We start from the raw sequence: 17092 nt of genomic DNA, 5'->3' as shown, positions 1-17092 counted from the left end.
CTCAGGCAGATGGTATATTTTTAGCTAGAATGAACTTTTTTATTTATTTATTTTTATTTTTGAGAAGTCTGGCTTGGAAGTAAACACTAGGGTGTGTTGCGATGCTGGAGGCTGGGAGGACTGGCGTGCAGGGTGTGGAGGAAGGGTCCTCTCCCCATTACTTATTGAGAGGCGCCATCTAGCGGGCAAGCGGGCACATCCTTTCTCCTCTTCCCTCAGCCGGGCCTAGAGAGCCTTCTCTGAGTCCCCAGCCAGGCCAGGATGTTGCTCGGCAAGGATGCTGTTTTATGAGTTCCCCTCGGGACGGGGCTGCGGCCTTCCTGAGGTTTTAATAAGCTGTGAGCGAACATCAACCATGTCTCCTGCAACCTTTTTGCATATAAACCAGAATGTCTCTCAATCCCAAACAATCAACATATGGCAATTAAGCAATGCCAGGATTCATCTAAACCACACAGGGGAAAGGGACTGTCTGATGTGTTTTCAGCTTGTTGGGAGGAGATAAATGACTTTATTAGCCGGAGGTGGCTCCTCGGACCATTCAGTAACAGTGGGTCAGGAGTCAAAGCTCGGGCCTGGCTCCCTGCGTCGCAGGCTCAGGCAGCTATGGTACCACAAATGCTGGCAAGTGGAGGAAGTTGAGAAGTGTTTTTCTCAGCTGTTAAGGTGGTGGCTATTTCTTTAATTTTCGTGGGTTTTCAGGGGAGGACTTTACTCTCATTCGAATTAAACAAATACAAGGATAATATCTAGGAGATATCTATTACATGCCAATTAATTAGTATAAGTGAATACAAATGATCAAACCCAGAATGGGCAGGACTGTGGGTAAACAATGTATATACCTACACACATACACTCCACCAGAGGAAATACACAGTGATACAGTCTTTGGGGAGAGTGATTTGAAGGGAAAAAGTCATAGGTATCATAAAACTGTATATACTTTCCAGCCCACAAATTTCACTTCAGGGAAAACATTACAATAAAATAATTAACATGGCAAAAAGATAAATTCATAGCAGTGCTGTTTGTGATAGCAAGAAAAAAAGGAAAGCAATCCCAATGTTGAACAACGGAAATATAAACTGTACATGGGCAATATGATGAAATTGTTCAGTCGCTAAATCATGTCCGACTCTTTTCAACCACATGGACTACAGGGTGCCGGGCTCCTCTGTTCTTTATTATCTCCCAGAGTTTGCTCAAATTCATGTCCATTGAGTTGATGATGCCATCCAACCTTCTCATCCTCTTTCATCCCCTTCTCCTGCCCTCAATCTTTCCCAGAATCAGGGCCTTTTCCAATGCGTTAGCTCTTTGCATCAGGTGGCCAAAGTATTGGAGCTTCAGCTTCCACAACAGTCCTTCCAGTGAATATTCAGGATTGATTTCCTTTAGGGTTGACTGATTTGACCTCCTTGAAGTCCAAGGGACTCTCAAGAGTCTTCTCCAGCACCACAGTTCAAAAGCACCAATTCTTAAACACTCAGCCTTCTTTATGGTCCAGCTCTCCTATTCCTACATGACTACTGGAAAAACCATAGCTTTGACTATAAGGACCTTTGTCAGCAAAGTGATGTCTTTGCTTTTTAATATGCTGTCTAGGTTTATCATAGCTTTCCTACCAAGAAGCAAGTGTCTTTTAATTTCATGGCTGGAGTCACTATCCACAGTGATTTTGGAGCCCAAGAAAATAAAATCTGTCACTGTTTCCACATTTCCCCCTTCCATTTGCTATGAAGTAAAGGGACTGAATGCCATGATCTTAGTTTTTTCAATGCTGAGTTTTAAGCCAGTTTTCTTTAACTCTCCTCTTTCACCTTCTTCAAGAGGCACTTTAGTTCCTCTTCACTTTTTGCCATTAGAGTGGTATCATCTGCATATTTGAGGTTTTGATATTTCTCCAGGGCTTCCCTTGTGGCTCAGCTGGTAAAGAATTCACCTGCAGTGCAGGAGACCTGGATTCAATCCCTGGGTTGCGAAGATGCCCTGGAGAAGGGAGAAGGCTACCCACTCTAGTATTCTGGCCTGGAGAATTCCATTGACTGTATAGTCCTGAGTTCACAAAGAGTCAGACACGACTGAGTGACTTTCACTGTCACTGTCGTATTTCTCCTGGCAATCTTGAGTCCAGCTTGTGGTTCATTCAGCCCAGTATTTTGCATGATATATTCTGCATAGAAGTTAAACAAGCAGGATGTCAATATACAGCCTTGATGTGCTCCTTTCCTAATTTTGAACCAATCCATTGTTCCATGTTCTAACTGTTGCTTCTTGAACTGCCTACAAGTTTCTCAGGAGACAGGTAAGGTGGTATTCCCATCTCTTTATGAATTTTCCACAGTTTATTGTAATCTACAGTCAAAGGCTTTTGCGTAGTCAGTGAAGAAGAAGTAGATGTTTTTTTCTGGAATTCCCTTGCTTTATGATCCAACAGATGTTGGCAATTTGATCTCTGGTTCCTCTAACTTTCCTAAACCCAGCTTGTACATCTGGAAGTTCTTGGTTCATGTACTACTGAAGCCTAGCTTGAAGGAGTTTGTGCATTACCATGCTAGCATGTGAAATGAGTGCAATTTTAATAAGTAGTAATTAGGGGTGGGTATATAAAAGTCAGTGGACTTTCTCCGTATGCATTAAATGCCTTGTAGCAACTTCATATGTCTGTGCTTAGGGGGAAGTAAAGAAAAAGACAAGCTGTACTAGTGCTGGCGATGATCCCAGGCCTTCCAGCGCCCCAGGGTTGTGGCTCACAGGAAGCAGGAGAGGTACAGGAGAATCTGAGTGTGGGCATCTTGTGCCTGAGGGGAGTCTAGTGTTTAAACATGTGAATTAGATACCAGTCCAGAAACCAGACAAGAACCAGCCTGGTACCCAGCTCCCTGGGGCTGTTGCTGCCAGCAACAGTTCAAGGCCACCTCACGAACCCACTGTGGAGCTGCCCCTCCAGAGGGGAGGTGCCACCAGAGCACAGGGTTCCAGAGCACAACCCCGAAGGGTGGTCCATCTGCCACTGACCAAGGCAGGAGGGCCGGCTGCGTGGGAGCTGTTCAGACATAGGGTCTTTGCTCTAAGGTCTGTCCAGTAGAAATATAATACAAGCCGCAAATATATTTTATTTTCTAGTAACTACATTTTTTAAAAGTAAGAAATAAATTTAGTAGTATACTTTAACCGCATATTATCGTTTCAAATATAATCAATATAAAAGATTATTGAGATATTTTCCAATTTTTTGATGTTATCTCTTTGAAACTCAGTGTAGATGTTACACAACACATCTCAAATCTGTGTTTTGAGATTTGTCAAAAAGACACATGTCAAGTCACGTGTGGCCAGTGGGGACCTCATCAGGCATCACCACTCCATAAGATACACAATAGAAAACAAAAAGATGAAAGATGTTTCTTTTCCACCTGGGTTGCCAGTGATACAGACACATCACTGTAAGGGCCAGCAACCTCTTTCGGTACTTTCTCTGTTCTGAAGTTCAGCATCTGAACTTGTTTGGGGTCCTCATTAGAGGTCAGGGTCAGGCTGGATGATGCTATGGATGGAATTGTGTCTCCCCCAAATCCATATGTGGAAATCCTAACCCCCAATGTGATGGCATTTGGAAAGGGAGTCTTTGTAAGGTAATTAGAGTTAGATGAGGCCCTGGTGGAGCAATCCCCCATGATGGGATTAGTGTCCTTACAAGAAGAAACATCAGAGAGCTTCCTCTCTGTCTGTCTCTCTCTTTGCCGTGTGAAGACCGAGAGGAGAGGGCCATCCAAAAGCCAAGAGCCCTCACCAGAACCTGGCAATGCCGGCACCCTGATCTTGGGCTTCCAGCCTCCACAACTGTGAGCGATACATGGGTACGATTAAGCTGCCAGCCTGCAGCGCTTTGTTATGGCACACAGAGCAGACTGGGACAAGTGGGGAGCAGGGTGGGTGAGGGCTTACGGGGGGCTTCCTGGATCCCTGAATTCTAACCTGATTTAGGGGCAACAATGTTTTTCTCCTGCCTGGAGATGACAAGTTGAACAGTGTGTGGGTGTAGACCCCCCTGGATGAAACTGAACATCCTCAGACACTAAGAACCAGCCTTGACCTTCTGTCCCAGGTGCAGGTGGCCCTCAGAGGCCTTGGAGGATGGCACCCCTGAATCTCTACCCCCTGCCTGCCTGCACCTGCCGAGCTGGATGTGGCTAAAGAAAACACCTGCCCACGCCGCTGGTCTCACTCAGCATCGCTGTGTTTTCCCATCCACTTCCTCTCCCTCTGCCTCTTTTCAGCTGCCAACACTTCCTCCTCTGTCATCCCTCAGGTCATGACCTTAGTTCCTGTTTCCTTGAGAAAAGGGATTAACCGGAAGAGAATGTTCACTCCCCACAGACTGTGCCCACCTTTCCTCCTGGTGTTACAAACTGCCCTTGTTCTTGACTCAGGCCAGCCCCTCTACTGGATACTGGATCCCACTCCCTCCCTCCTGAGGGCACTGGTCCAGTCATTCTCCTTCTTCCTCTTCATCACCACATCCCCCTCTGCACAGAACTTTCTCGTCAGTGGGCACATGTGAATGATTTCTTCCATATAAAAAACAAAACAGATTTCAACAAGGATACCAGGAAAATTTGGTGGGAAAGAATTGTCTTAAATGGTGTAGGGACAACATGTAAAAAAAATGAACTTGGATAACCCCCTACCTTTTACCATATAAAACATTAACTTTAAATGGATCATACACCTAAACAGAGGAGCTAAAACTCTGAAACTCTCAGATGAAAACAGGAGTAACTCTATGACCTTGGATTAGGCAATGGGTTCTTAGATAAGACACAAAATCATAAGTGACAAAAGAAAAAATAGATAAATGGGAATTCATTAAGATTAAAAACTTCTGCGCTTCAAGGTGTCAGGCGAGTGTATAGTCCTCGGTTCTGTCTCGTCACAACAAAGATTTGGAGTGACGGACATTAAAGCCCTTGGTGTGTCGCAGCTCTCAGGTCTTGGACAGTGTTATAGCTCTCAGGTCTGGAACGGACTGTGTTATAACTCTTAGACAAATCAGTGTTACAGCTCTATTTTATTTAGATAATAACAGGAAAATCCATCCTCGAGGGGTGAGGGCATGTCAACCCAAAGATGCGAAGAGAAGAGCGCCCCAGCGCTCGGGAGAGAGACTCAGCCCTTTGGCTTCTCTTTTTATATGTTCTTTTTTTTTCTCTCTTTCCCCCTGGGCCTGCCCTATGTAAATTGGGTTAGCCAGGAGGTCCTCACTCAGGTCCTCAGACCTTTCTTTGTTCTATTTTCGAGGGCTTTTCTCTTCCTTATCTTTTAGCCACCATTCTGGACTCCTATTCCGTAACAAAAGGGCACCATCAAAAAAGAGAAAACAAAAGCCACAGATTGGGAGAATGTAATTGCAAATCATGTATCTGACAGGGGACGAGTATCTAGACTATATAGCTTCAGGTTCAAGATGGCAGAGAAGAAGGATGTGCTCCCATCTCCTCCGTGAGAGCACCAAATTTACAACTAGCTATTGAACCACTATCGACAAGAGGATGTTAGAACCTACCCAAAAAACATACCCCACACCCAGAGACGAAGAAGCTGCAGTGAGATGATCGCTCAGTCGTGTCCGACTCTTAGCGACCCCATGAACTGCAGCCTACCAGGCTCCTCCGTCCATGGGATTTTCCAGGCAAGAGTACTGGAGTGGGATGCCATTGCCTTCTCCGAGTGAGATGGTAGGAGGGGCAAAATCACGATAAAATCAAATCCCATACCTGCCAGGTGGGTGACCCACAGATCAGAGAACAATAATACCAAAGAAGTTCTCCCACTGTTGTGAAGGTTCTAAACCCCGTGTCAGGCTTCCCAGCCTGGTGATCCGACGAAGGGACTGGGAATCCCCTGGGAATCTGACCTTGAAGGCCAGTCCTTCCAGAGGACTGGGAGAAACAGGGACTCCAGTCTTGGAGGGTGTGAACAAAATTTTGCACACACCAAGATCCAGAAGAGAGGAGCAGTGACCCCAGAGGAGACTGAACTAAAACTACCTGCTAGTGTCGGAGGGCCTCCAACAGCAGCTCACCACAGGGATAGGGGCACTGGAAGGTCTCCCTTAGTGATACTCTCTTGGAGTTTGCCATTAACCCTACCACACAGCCCTAGGCCCCAGGCCAAACAACTACCAGGGAGGGAATGCAACCCCACCCATCAGTAGATAATTGGATTAAAGTCTTACTGAGCAAGACCTGGCCCACCAGAGCAAGGCCCAGTTTTTCCCATTGCCAGTCCCTCCCATCAAGAAGCTACCACAAGCCTCTTAGCCTCACTCATCAGAGGGTAGACAGAAGAAGAAGCACAGTTGCACAAAAACCGTATTACGGAAAGTTAATCACAATGAAAAAGCAGAAAGTTATGTCCCAGATGAAGGGACAAGATAAAATCCCAGAAAAACAATTAAATAAAGTGGAGATAGGCAACCCTTCAGAAAAAGAACTCAGAATAATGAGAGTGAAGATAACCCAGGATCTCAGGAAAAAATGGAAGCAAAGATTGAGAAGATGCAAGAGATGTTAACCAAAGACCTACAAGAACTAAAGAACAAGTGAACAGAGATGAATAATACACTAGAAGGAATCAATAGAATATATAAAGAGCTCTCACAACTCAACAATAAAAAGGCAAATAACCCAATTTAAAAATGAGTAAAGGATTTGAACAGAAATTTCTCCAGAGAAGATATTCAAATGGCCAATAACCATGTGAGAAGATGCTCAACATCAGTAGTCTTCAGAATCGCAGTGAGATACCACTTCTCCCCTACTCGGATAACAAAAATAAAGAAGACAATAACAAATGTTGATGAGATTGGGAAGAAATCGAGCCTTATATGCTGTTGCTGAGAATGTAAAATGGTACAGTCATTTTGGAAAAGTTTGAGAATTCCTCAGTATATAAACATAAAGTTATCATATGATCCAGCAATTCCACTCCTAGGTATATACCCAAGAGAACTGAAAACATGGCCACACAAAAACTTGTATATAAATGTTTATTAGCAGCATTTTTTATATTAGCTAAAAAGTGTTAACACCCCAAATGTTCATCACTTGGTGAATGGATAAAGAAAATGTGGCGTATGTATTGTATATAGCATACAATGAAAGAAGAATATTTTGTGTATAATGATATATTTTGTATATGATACATGGATGAACTTTAAAAAAAAAATATGCTATGTGAAACAGCCAGTCACAAAATACCACATATTTGATGATTGAAGTGGCTTCCCTGATGGCGCAAATGGTAAAGAATCTTCTTGCCATGCACAAGGCCTGGGTTCGATACCTGGGTTGGGAAGATCCCCTGGAGAAGGCAATGGCAACCCACTCCAGCGCTCCTGCCTGGAAAATCCCATAGATGGAGGAGACTGGCAGGCTACATCAATTGGGTCACAAAGAGTTGGACACGACTGAGCGACTTCACTAGCTAGCTAGCTAGCTAGCTGTTTATTTGAAAGGTCTGGAATAGGTTAATTCCGCAGGGACAGAAAATAGGACAGTGATTCAGGGGCTGGGGGAAGGGAGGAATGGCTGCTCATGAACATGGGGTGTCTTTTTGGGGTGACAAGAATGTTCTGGCTCTAGGTAATGGAGACGGTTGCACAATCTGGTGACTGTACTGAAACTACTGAATTGCATACTTTAAAGAGGGGGAGTGTCTTTTCTGGGGTGTGAACTATATTTCAATAAAGCTGTTGAAAGAATTCTCTGGCCCTGCTGACCCATCTAGCCACTGCCCCATTTCTCTCTTTCTCTTTGCAGTGGGATTCCTCCCAGGAGTTGTCCACACTCACCGTCAGCAGTTTGTTGCCTCTCATTCTAGCAGGCATCTGCCCCTACCCGCCTACTAAACGATCTCCTGCCAATCACTGTCCTCTATGTTACTAAGCCCAGCGGTCCTCATCTTACCTGACCCCTGAGCAGCCCTTGGCCTCATTGGCCTTCCCCTGCCCCACTTGGCCTCCTTCACCCTGTACTCTCCTGGCCTCCTCCGGCCTCCCTGGTGGCTCTTTCTTGATCTTTGCTGCTTCCACCCCCAGTCCTGGTTTGTAAACACTGAAATGTCTGAGGTTCATTTCCTGACCTCTCCCCCTCTCTATTGAGGTAACACTGGTATATAGCATTATATAAGGTTCAGGTATACAATATTATATTCAACATCTGTGTTCATTACAAAGTGGTCATCACCAAAAGTCTAGCTACCATCCATCACCTTACACTTGACTCCCTTCATCCATATTTTGCTCACCTCCTCAACCCCCTTCCCCTCTGGAAACCACCAGTATGTTTCCTGTGTCTACCAGTTTGTTTTTGTTCATTTGTTCATTTTCAGAGTCTTGTGTGGGGTTTTTTTTTTTTTATTTTTGTTTTTAGATTCTATATACGAGCGATATTACACCATATGATTTTTTTCTTTCACCTTCCAACTTTTTTCACTCAACATTTTATCCTCACAGTCCATCCATGGTGGATGTTGCAAATGGCAAGGTCTCACTCTTTCTCGTGGCTGAGTAGTGTCTCATTGTATGTGTGCACCACATCTTTATCTGTTCATCCATCAACGGTCACTTAGATTGCTGCCATATCTGCACTTACCCCTTTTCTTTGCTATCTACATCACTCCCTCATGGCTCTCAACCTGTGCACAACTTGCTCACTCACTGAAGATTCCCAAGTGTCCGTGAGTTCAGAGTTTCTTCCTGCAATCTAGTCCGTTAAGTACAACTGCCCGCGCAGTCTTCCCAACTTTACATCCGGAAACTGAGTTCCCGATACCAGATTCCCCACTCCTCAAAAAACCCACAACTAATAACAACAACAATGAACAGCTCCTCCTTCAGCCTTCTGGATCTCAGAAACCAGAAGCTTTATGCCTCTAGATGCTTTGATGTCTTTCTTTCTCTCACATTCCATATCCAGTCCATTAGCAAATTCTGTCTGTTGGTTCTTCCTTCAAATATATCTGTAATTTAATCTCTTCTCAGCACCTCCACTTGGGCCCTGGACCAGACCACCATCATCTCCCCCTCCTCGATGGTTTCCCAGCCGCCCTCCCCATCCCTTTAGTCAAGCTTATTGTAGCCAGTGAGTCAGCATGTGCCACTTCTCAGCTGAAAGCCTTCCCATGACTCCCATTGTCCAGCTCTAGAGAGAAGCCAGTCTTTACATTGCCTCCAGGCCCCTATTTCACCTCCCTTCCCCTTACCCCTTCTTCTTCTTCATCTCTTCGTCTCTGGCCACTGGCTCTGGCCCAGCCACTATGGTTTCCTCCATGCTGCTCGACCAGGCCAGGGACCTTCCCAACCCAAGGTATTTGCACTTGTTGCTTCCTTCTCCCGAACATCTGCCTCATTTCCTTCAAGTCTTGACTCAAATCCACCTTTTCAGTGAAGCCCTACCTGGCCACTGGATCTGAAACTGTAGCTGCCCAGCCCTACCCTGCATTGTCCCTTTCTCTGTGCTATCATCGTCTACAGCACTCAGTACCTATGAATTTCCTCCATTACAGAGGTTCCTCCCCCACCCCCCACGAAGATGATCTATATCAAGAAGAGTGTTGAGATAATCTTTTCAAAAAACAAAAAGTACATTAGCAGAGCTGAATGAACAAGGGGACAGGCATGAGCAGTTCCAAAGAGTGTGGCCCCTCTTGGCTGGAAATCACCCTAGTGCTGGAAAAGATACCAGAGATAGAGTGTAATGTACTTTTTAAAAGTTGTATTTGTCTCTTCACTGGAGGATGAATTCTGGGAATGGGGGGGCTTTTTGTCCAATTTGTTCACAGCTGTATTCCCAGTGCTTATAGGTTCTCAATCAATACTTGCTGAATGAACAGATAAAAATTTACAAGCTAGCAGGCAGATTTCCTCCTATTTCATTTTGCATCCCATATGCAGACATTTTGCAGACCAGACCTAACTCCCACACCATGTCCATCTCACACACCCCCTCCACCTGAAGGGTGAGAGAAAAGGCTGCCTCCCGTGTACCTGGGGATGCTGGCTCTAATGTCAGGACAGTGTCTGAGGCCTGCGTGCAAGTAATCTTCCAGAAGGATTGCAGTGGGAAAGACAGACAACACCAACTGCTGGTAAAAACGTGGAGCAACCGGAACTCTGATCTACTGCTGGTGGTTTGCCTCCTGCCAAAAGCTGCTGGGTAGCATCTGCTAGATACATACATCTATCCCATGGCCCAGCAACACCACTCCTAGTTCGTGTCTAAGAGAAACGAGGGCTTATGTGCACCAACAGACATCGATAGGATTGGTCATGAATCTTCATTCATGATAACCCCAACTGCAAACGCCCAACAACAGAGTGACTAAACAACCGTGGAGAGTTCCCAGTGTTGTTGTTCAGTCACTAAGCCATGTCCAACTCTTTGCAACCCCATGTATTGTAGCATGCTAGGCTTCCCTGTCCTTCGCTATCTCCCAGAGTTTGCTCAAATTCATGTCCATTGAGTTGCTGATGCCATCTAACCATCTCATCCTCTGCTGCCCACTTCTCCTTTGCCTTCAATCTTTCCTAGCATCAGGGTCTTTTCCAATGCAGCGACTCTTTCCATAGGTGGCCAAAGCTTTGGAGCTTCAGCATCGGCATCAGTCCATCAATATTCAGGGTTGATTTCCTTTAGGATTGACTGGTTTGATCTCCTTGCTGTCCAAAGGACTCCCAAGAGTCTTGAGCACCACAGTTCTACAGCAGTGTAGAATACTGCAATGAAAAACAACCACAAACACCCACAATGATAGGGAGGAATTTCACAGACACGCTGTTGAGCAGAGAAACCCGAACAAAAAGATATATACAGTGTGATTCTATTTATATTGTCGACAAAAAATTAATCAGTCAATCTAAGAAAGAAAGTTTTATTTGAACCAAACAGGATTATAAACTGAGAACGGCAGTTTAGAAAGCTCTAAGAACTTTTCCGCTTGTTAGAGATCAAAGCATAGTTACATAAATTTTTGAGACAAAGGGCATTAAATGAGGTATTATTGACACAATCCAGACCTGAGGACAAAGTGAGTAGAGGGTAATGGGTCATCATGGCCCCTTGCAAGATTAAGAAGGAAGATTATCTTCTAAAAAGTTGTGACCCTTGAAATTAAGGAGGAATGTTGTCTCCTAAGGTGGTCTGGTTAATCCAGATGCAAAACTCACATTAAAGGGAGGAGGCTCAAATGGGCAGAGAACATTTTCATATTTCAATTTTTCTTGTCTTGCCATAAAATATGAATTTGATTTCATCAAATGAAGTTTAAAGAGATAGGAAAAAAATCTGTGGTGACATAAATTAGAACATCAGTTACCCTTGGAGGCAGGTACTGTTGGGAGGGACTGAGGGAGGCTTCTGGATGCTGGAGATGCTCTGTATCTCCACCTGGGTGGTGTTAATAGGTGTGTGTGTGACAGTGTGCATAGTCTCACTGAGCTGCACATTTGAAATTTGTACACTTTTCTGAAGGGATGTTAGACATCAACAAGAAAGAAAGGGAGGAAGAAAGAAAGAAAAAAGAAACCGAAGTCCCAGGGTGGTAACCCAGACATCTGCTCTATCTATATACTGACCCTACGCTAATTTCCTCCTTGTAATGCTCTGGAGACTTGTTGATTTCCCTACCTGTGCACTCCTTGACCTTTGGAGAGGAGGTCGATGTGCAAAAATATCTTGGACCTAACCCTGGAAGACATGGTGCTTTCACAAAATACATCCTTGAAGAGCTTGCTCTCTGCATCATTACTCTCCTAACCTGAGGAGGGCTGGACAGGCTTTGTTGCCCAAAATCAGATTTTCATCTGAATTATGTTTGTTCCCCCAGTCATGTGATAATCAGCTTGTGAGACAGCAAGACTGCCTGAGATGTTGCATTGTTTTTGACTTGAATAAAGGAAACAATCACTGTGAATGTTCTGTTTTCATATCTTGGAGCAGTTCATCATTGAGTGGATTTCTCCCTAATTGGATTGAAATCTGAACAATGTCTTGGCAACAGCGTCATACTGGGTGTAAATCAGGGCCCCAAGACCCTCACCTAGACCCTTTCCCTAGACTCCTTGGTCCTCTTCTCTTGGGCTGAGACCCCCTGTCACATGACTCCAGACCACTCTGCTCTCTGCAAAGGTAGAAGATGTGGCCGTGGACCCTCGAAACTCTCAGTAGGTCCCCTTACTTAGTTCCACAGTTGCACTGGTTGTCCAGACCCTTGTACTATACCTGTTTCTAAAGCCAAGATGTGAGTGAGTCAGCTGTACCAAAATGTGTGGCTGAAGGCAAGGAATAGGGCTTCCCCAGGGGCAAGGGGAAACCACAGATTTCTTTACTCTCACGCTAATTCAACACGTGCATTTTTGACACCAGATGTGCGAGGGTTCCCACACATCGCACCAAGTAATTCTCTGCCACACCAACGGGAGGTCCTATGACTCAGTTCTGTTCTAGCACAAACTGATGTTTGTGCAGACCTTACAGGTGAAGGGCTCAGTCCCGAAGGCTGTCCCCAGTTCAGATGCCAACCCCAAGTCCCAAGTTGTCACCTGTGCTTCGGACAGACTGGCTATCAATGGAAGTTTCTCTGACCCTCCCCCTTGGGTTTGATAATTTGTTAGAACAGCTCACAAAATTCAGGAAAATACTCGTCTGTTGGTTTATTATAAAGGATTTAATAAAGAACAGCCCGAGGAAGTGACGAGTGCAAAAAGAGGCAGAGCTCAGATGCCTTTCCCGGTCCATCACCTTCCCAGCACCTGTTTCACAAATGCTTCTCTTAGTGCTCTTATCACTTGGGAAATCACAAAGGTTTTAGGAGTTCCGTGCCAGCAACTGGGGACAGAGACCAATACGTAATTTTTGTATTATTTCACACCAAGGAATACCAGAGAGTGACCACCCACAGAAGGAACATGCAGTCAGGTGAGCCACAGGTGCCCACCACCCCATGAACTTGCTCCAGCAGTCGGGGGTAGGGAGCAGTGAGCAAACTGATGATCCAAGTGAGGACACAGCATGAGTGCAGAAAAGAAAGCATTGAGGAGCCTGGGCCTCTCCTGGGGTGATGATCTGCACCTCAGCCCCACCCAGGGCTGGGCCCCCTGTGAGCCCTGCCTCTGCTGTGGCCCCCAGGCCCCACCCACCCCCACTGAGTGCCTTTGTTTCAACTCTGACTTCTATTCCAGTTCAGGTCTTGGGAAAGAACATGTCAGCTAGTGGCTGGTCCTGGCCCAGGGCTGACTTGTTTCTCCCCTTCCTGGGTGCGGGCTGAGACTTGGTTGGGATACCAAGGAAGGCATTTGGCATTTTAGAATGCTGGTAATTTGCAAACTGCATAAAATCCGTGTGTGTGTTCCAGAATCCTGGAACCGCTGATTTCCACAGCCCTGGGCATTGCTGTGGGCATCTAGAGGACCCCCGGCACTGAGAAAGAATAGACAGCAAGGATGGGTGGCCTCTGGCACCCATTGCCTCCCCAACCCCCCATCACCCCGCTTGGGAGCCACAGTGGGCAGGAACTAGTCTCTGGGAAGCCTCTTCTTCGGGGTCAGAATATCTGGCAGGATCCCTAAGCTGACATTCCAAGGATTGAAGTTTCCTCTTGTTTTTGCCCAGAAACATCTGGCTTGGTCTGCCCTCGCTCTGTCCTCCCCACCCCCACCCCCCTGCCCCCGCCTACCAGCCTGCCTTTCTGTCTTTACATTGGAACATTCTAGTAAGAGCTGGGCTCCGTGGTGTGGGGCAGCCAGCAGGAGATAGGATCTGGAGGACTCAGGACACTGCTTGGCCGCGGCTTCTCATGAGGCTTTTACCCTGATTCCCGAGTGCTGGGGATACGCCTGCCCCCAGGGCCCGAGAAGGGAGAGGGAAGAGCTCTCAGAGCCTCCTGTGGGCTTCACTCTCCTCTCCTTCCCGGGTCCTCACTGCCTGTTCCTCCCTTCTAGATTGATCCAAAGCCAGCCTGAGGTTTTGAGATGGGGAGCCCAGAAGGGGGGAAGTGGGAGGCAGGACAAGGGGTGGGTGGGTGTTGGGGAGAGGGCACAGCCTGGCCCACACTCACCCCCATGGCCTCGTGGGAACTGCTCCCTCCGTGGTCCTAAGGAAGCTCCTTCAGTGCCTCGGAGCATCAAAGGCCGCCCCCCAGGCCCCGTTTGGACCTGGGTTGCCTGGATGGGCATAGGAGGATGGGAGACAGGCAACGGAAGGGCCCAGAGACACCTCGGTGTCTGGCTAGAAGGCCTGAGCGCAGGTGCCAATGGAGGCCAGACAAGCAGGTTACGCAAAGCCAATGGGGGCGGCTGTGACCACAGGGGCTGTCCCTGCAAACCCAGCATCCTGCCAATGGCCTCCAGGAGCTAGGAGAGGTCAAGGCCATCTCCTCCTAGAAGAGAAGCATCTACGGAATGGGCAGTGGCACAGGGCCCGGGCTGGGAACTGTGGGGAGGCCACAGATGAATGATGACTGAGCTGCCCCTGACCTTGAGTGTCTCAGGCTTGAGGGCTGGCTCTGATGGGCACAAGCCCACACAGGCACCTCCTGGAGGGTGGGGAAGCTGGAGCAGGGCTGCAGGTGCTCTGGGAGCACAAATGGGACAACCATGCTGACCCCGGGCATCCCAGGAAGGCAGCAGAGTGGAGGCGCAGCTGCACCGGGGGTTCACAGGGGAGCTAAGTCCACGGGTGGAGGTGGAATGGTGGGCACAGAGCCAGCAAGCCCCGAGAAGCCCAGAGCCTGGCTCTGCTGGGCTTGGTGAGAGAGACCCCTCCCCCTCACCTCTGGCCCTATGTTCTGCCCTCTAAGCACAGGTCCCACTGAATCTGCTCAGGGCTGAGGCAGGGCGGGCATGGGAGGGTGGGGACCCTTCACAGATGGCGGCCCAGGTACTGGGAGAGGCAGGGCCAGCCTACAGGCTCTGAGGAGACAGGCTTGGGGAACCCAGAGAGCCTGCTGATCAGATGGGAAAAGCCCCAGACACAGCTGGGGCCCTGCCCTGCCTGCAGCCCTCAGAAAGGCCACTTCCTGCAGGCCTGGGACAGAGGTGGGCCAGCGGAAGTGACTGCTTTGCTTTGCGAGTGTGGCCTGAGAGACCCTGGGTTCTGGCTGAGAACTGGGTCAACCTCCCACTCACTCACACCCTGCCCAGCAGCTGAAGCCAAGAGAGGCCCTGGCCTCCCCTGCAGCCTCTTTCTGTCCGTGTCCCAGGGAACAGGCTGGGGCAGGAGAAAGACCAGGCCGCCAGAAATCCTCTGATGCCAACCTGGATGACACCCCTAGTGGAGCCACTGGACCTCTACAAACAGGTGTGATGACAGCTTTCCAGAAAGTTCTGCCTGGGTAGGGGTGGGTGAGCACTTCCTGACCTTCCTGAGAGGGCAACAGTCAGTGTCTTGGGGGACACTGGGCTAGTCCTGGGGGACACTGGGCTAGTCCTCAATCCTCCAGAAAGGGGCCAAGGTTCTCACCCAGAGCTTGACTGGAGGCTCCAGGAGTGAGACCCAATTCCCATTTCCTTGTCATTCCCTCTGCCCCAACGCCCCAGCCCATTTCTTACTTGATTCATTTATTCAATCAACGAATGTTTAATGCCAGGGACGAGGGTATGGTTAACAAAAAGACCCAGACTCCTAGACCTCATGGGGACTACCACCGTCTCTGATAAAGTCCTGCCCATCTCTGAGGTTCAACCAAACACCACCTCCTCCAGGAAGCCCTCCCTGACCACACAGCTGTCCTGGGACTTTAGGATAGCCTTGTGTGATTGGGTCTGCTTCCCTGGAACCAGTGCACAGGTAGGTCTCAATAAGTGGCAGCCCAGCTCCCATCAGCACCAGTATCCACCATCATCATCATCAACGAGAGATCATATTCCTTGGGTCTTGTCAATCCCTTGCCTGCCTGTGGCAGAGAGCACCCAAATGTTATCAGCACACATGCAGTGGGCTCTATTCAAGAAAACTCAGCTCTAAAAATCCCAACAGCCAAAACTTACAGGTAGAGGGCACAGGCTCACCCCCTGAGGAGGCCTCCCCTAATAGCTGAGTACTGCAGGAACATGGCACCTAGGGGTGTCAGTCCCAAAATGCCTGAGGTCACCACTGCAAGTTCACTTTCCACCTGGAGCGACTTCCACCCGGGCTGCTTCCAGCAAGGGCGCTTCGGACAACACTAAGGTGGTGGGGGCTCCAAGCCCTCTCAAATGCATGGGCCTGGTCCTCAGACCCTCATCCATCTTGCCCCTCTGAGGAGGAGGGGCAGGGCAGGCCCTCCCAGGGCTCAAAGCCTATTAGCATCCTTAGCTGCTGGCAAGGACAGGGAGTCCATGCTCAGCTAAGGGGAAAGATTCCTGGGTGATGAACTGGAGCACTTGGCTGGCAGGACCGTTGGCTCTTGTGCCCTTGCCAGGCCTGTAAATGAAGCCCCAGGAGAGAGTGTGAAGGCCTGGATGAGGCCCAGCAGACCCAGCCCTGCAGCCAGACTTAAGGCATCATCCTGGGGAGAGAACATCCACGAGCAGCAGGCACTGATTCGGCCTGAGAGCTCCTGACCTCTTCCTCCACTGGTGGCCAAGGGCAAGGGTCAGCTGTGTGACCCTGACTGAGGGCAGCTCGAGTCTTGGACAACACCTGCTGCTGGGGAGACGGGTGAGGAAGGTACAGACCCCTGCGGCCTGGCTGGGCAGCAGGCCCCTTCTAAGAACAGCGGTGGGGGATGGGCGGTGACGGATGGGGTGTGAAGCAGGGTGGAGCCAGGACCTGGCCTGACCCTTGACCCAAGTCAGGCTGATGAGGTTGTCTCTTTAGGGAAACAAAACTGAAAGGAGTCAGAGATGGGGTCTCCAAAGGTGGTGCCTTCCCTTCCTGGACCCACATTTTCCCTCTCCGGAGGTCCTGACTCCTCAGGCACATTCCTCTCCACGCTTCAGTGGCTGCGGCCGATCACTGCTCCACCTTATGTGCTGACCCAGGGCAAGCATTCTGCCCAGGGATTTTACTTTGCTTCCAAGAGCACCATCTGTTATCATCAGAGCATC

The sequence above is a fragment of the Ovis aries genome, chromosome 14 (genome assembly GCF_016772045.2).
Source record: "Ovis aries strain OAR_USU_Benz2616 breed Rambouillet chromosome 14, ARS-UI_Ramb_v3.0, whole genome shotgun sequence".
Lineage (NCBI taxonomy): Eukaryota > Metazoa > Chordata > Mammalia > Artiodactyla > Bovidae > Ovis > Ovis aries.
The sequence above is the reverse complement of the archived record's forward strand: the minus strand, read 5'-3'. Positions refer to the sequence as shown.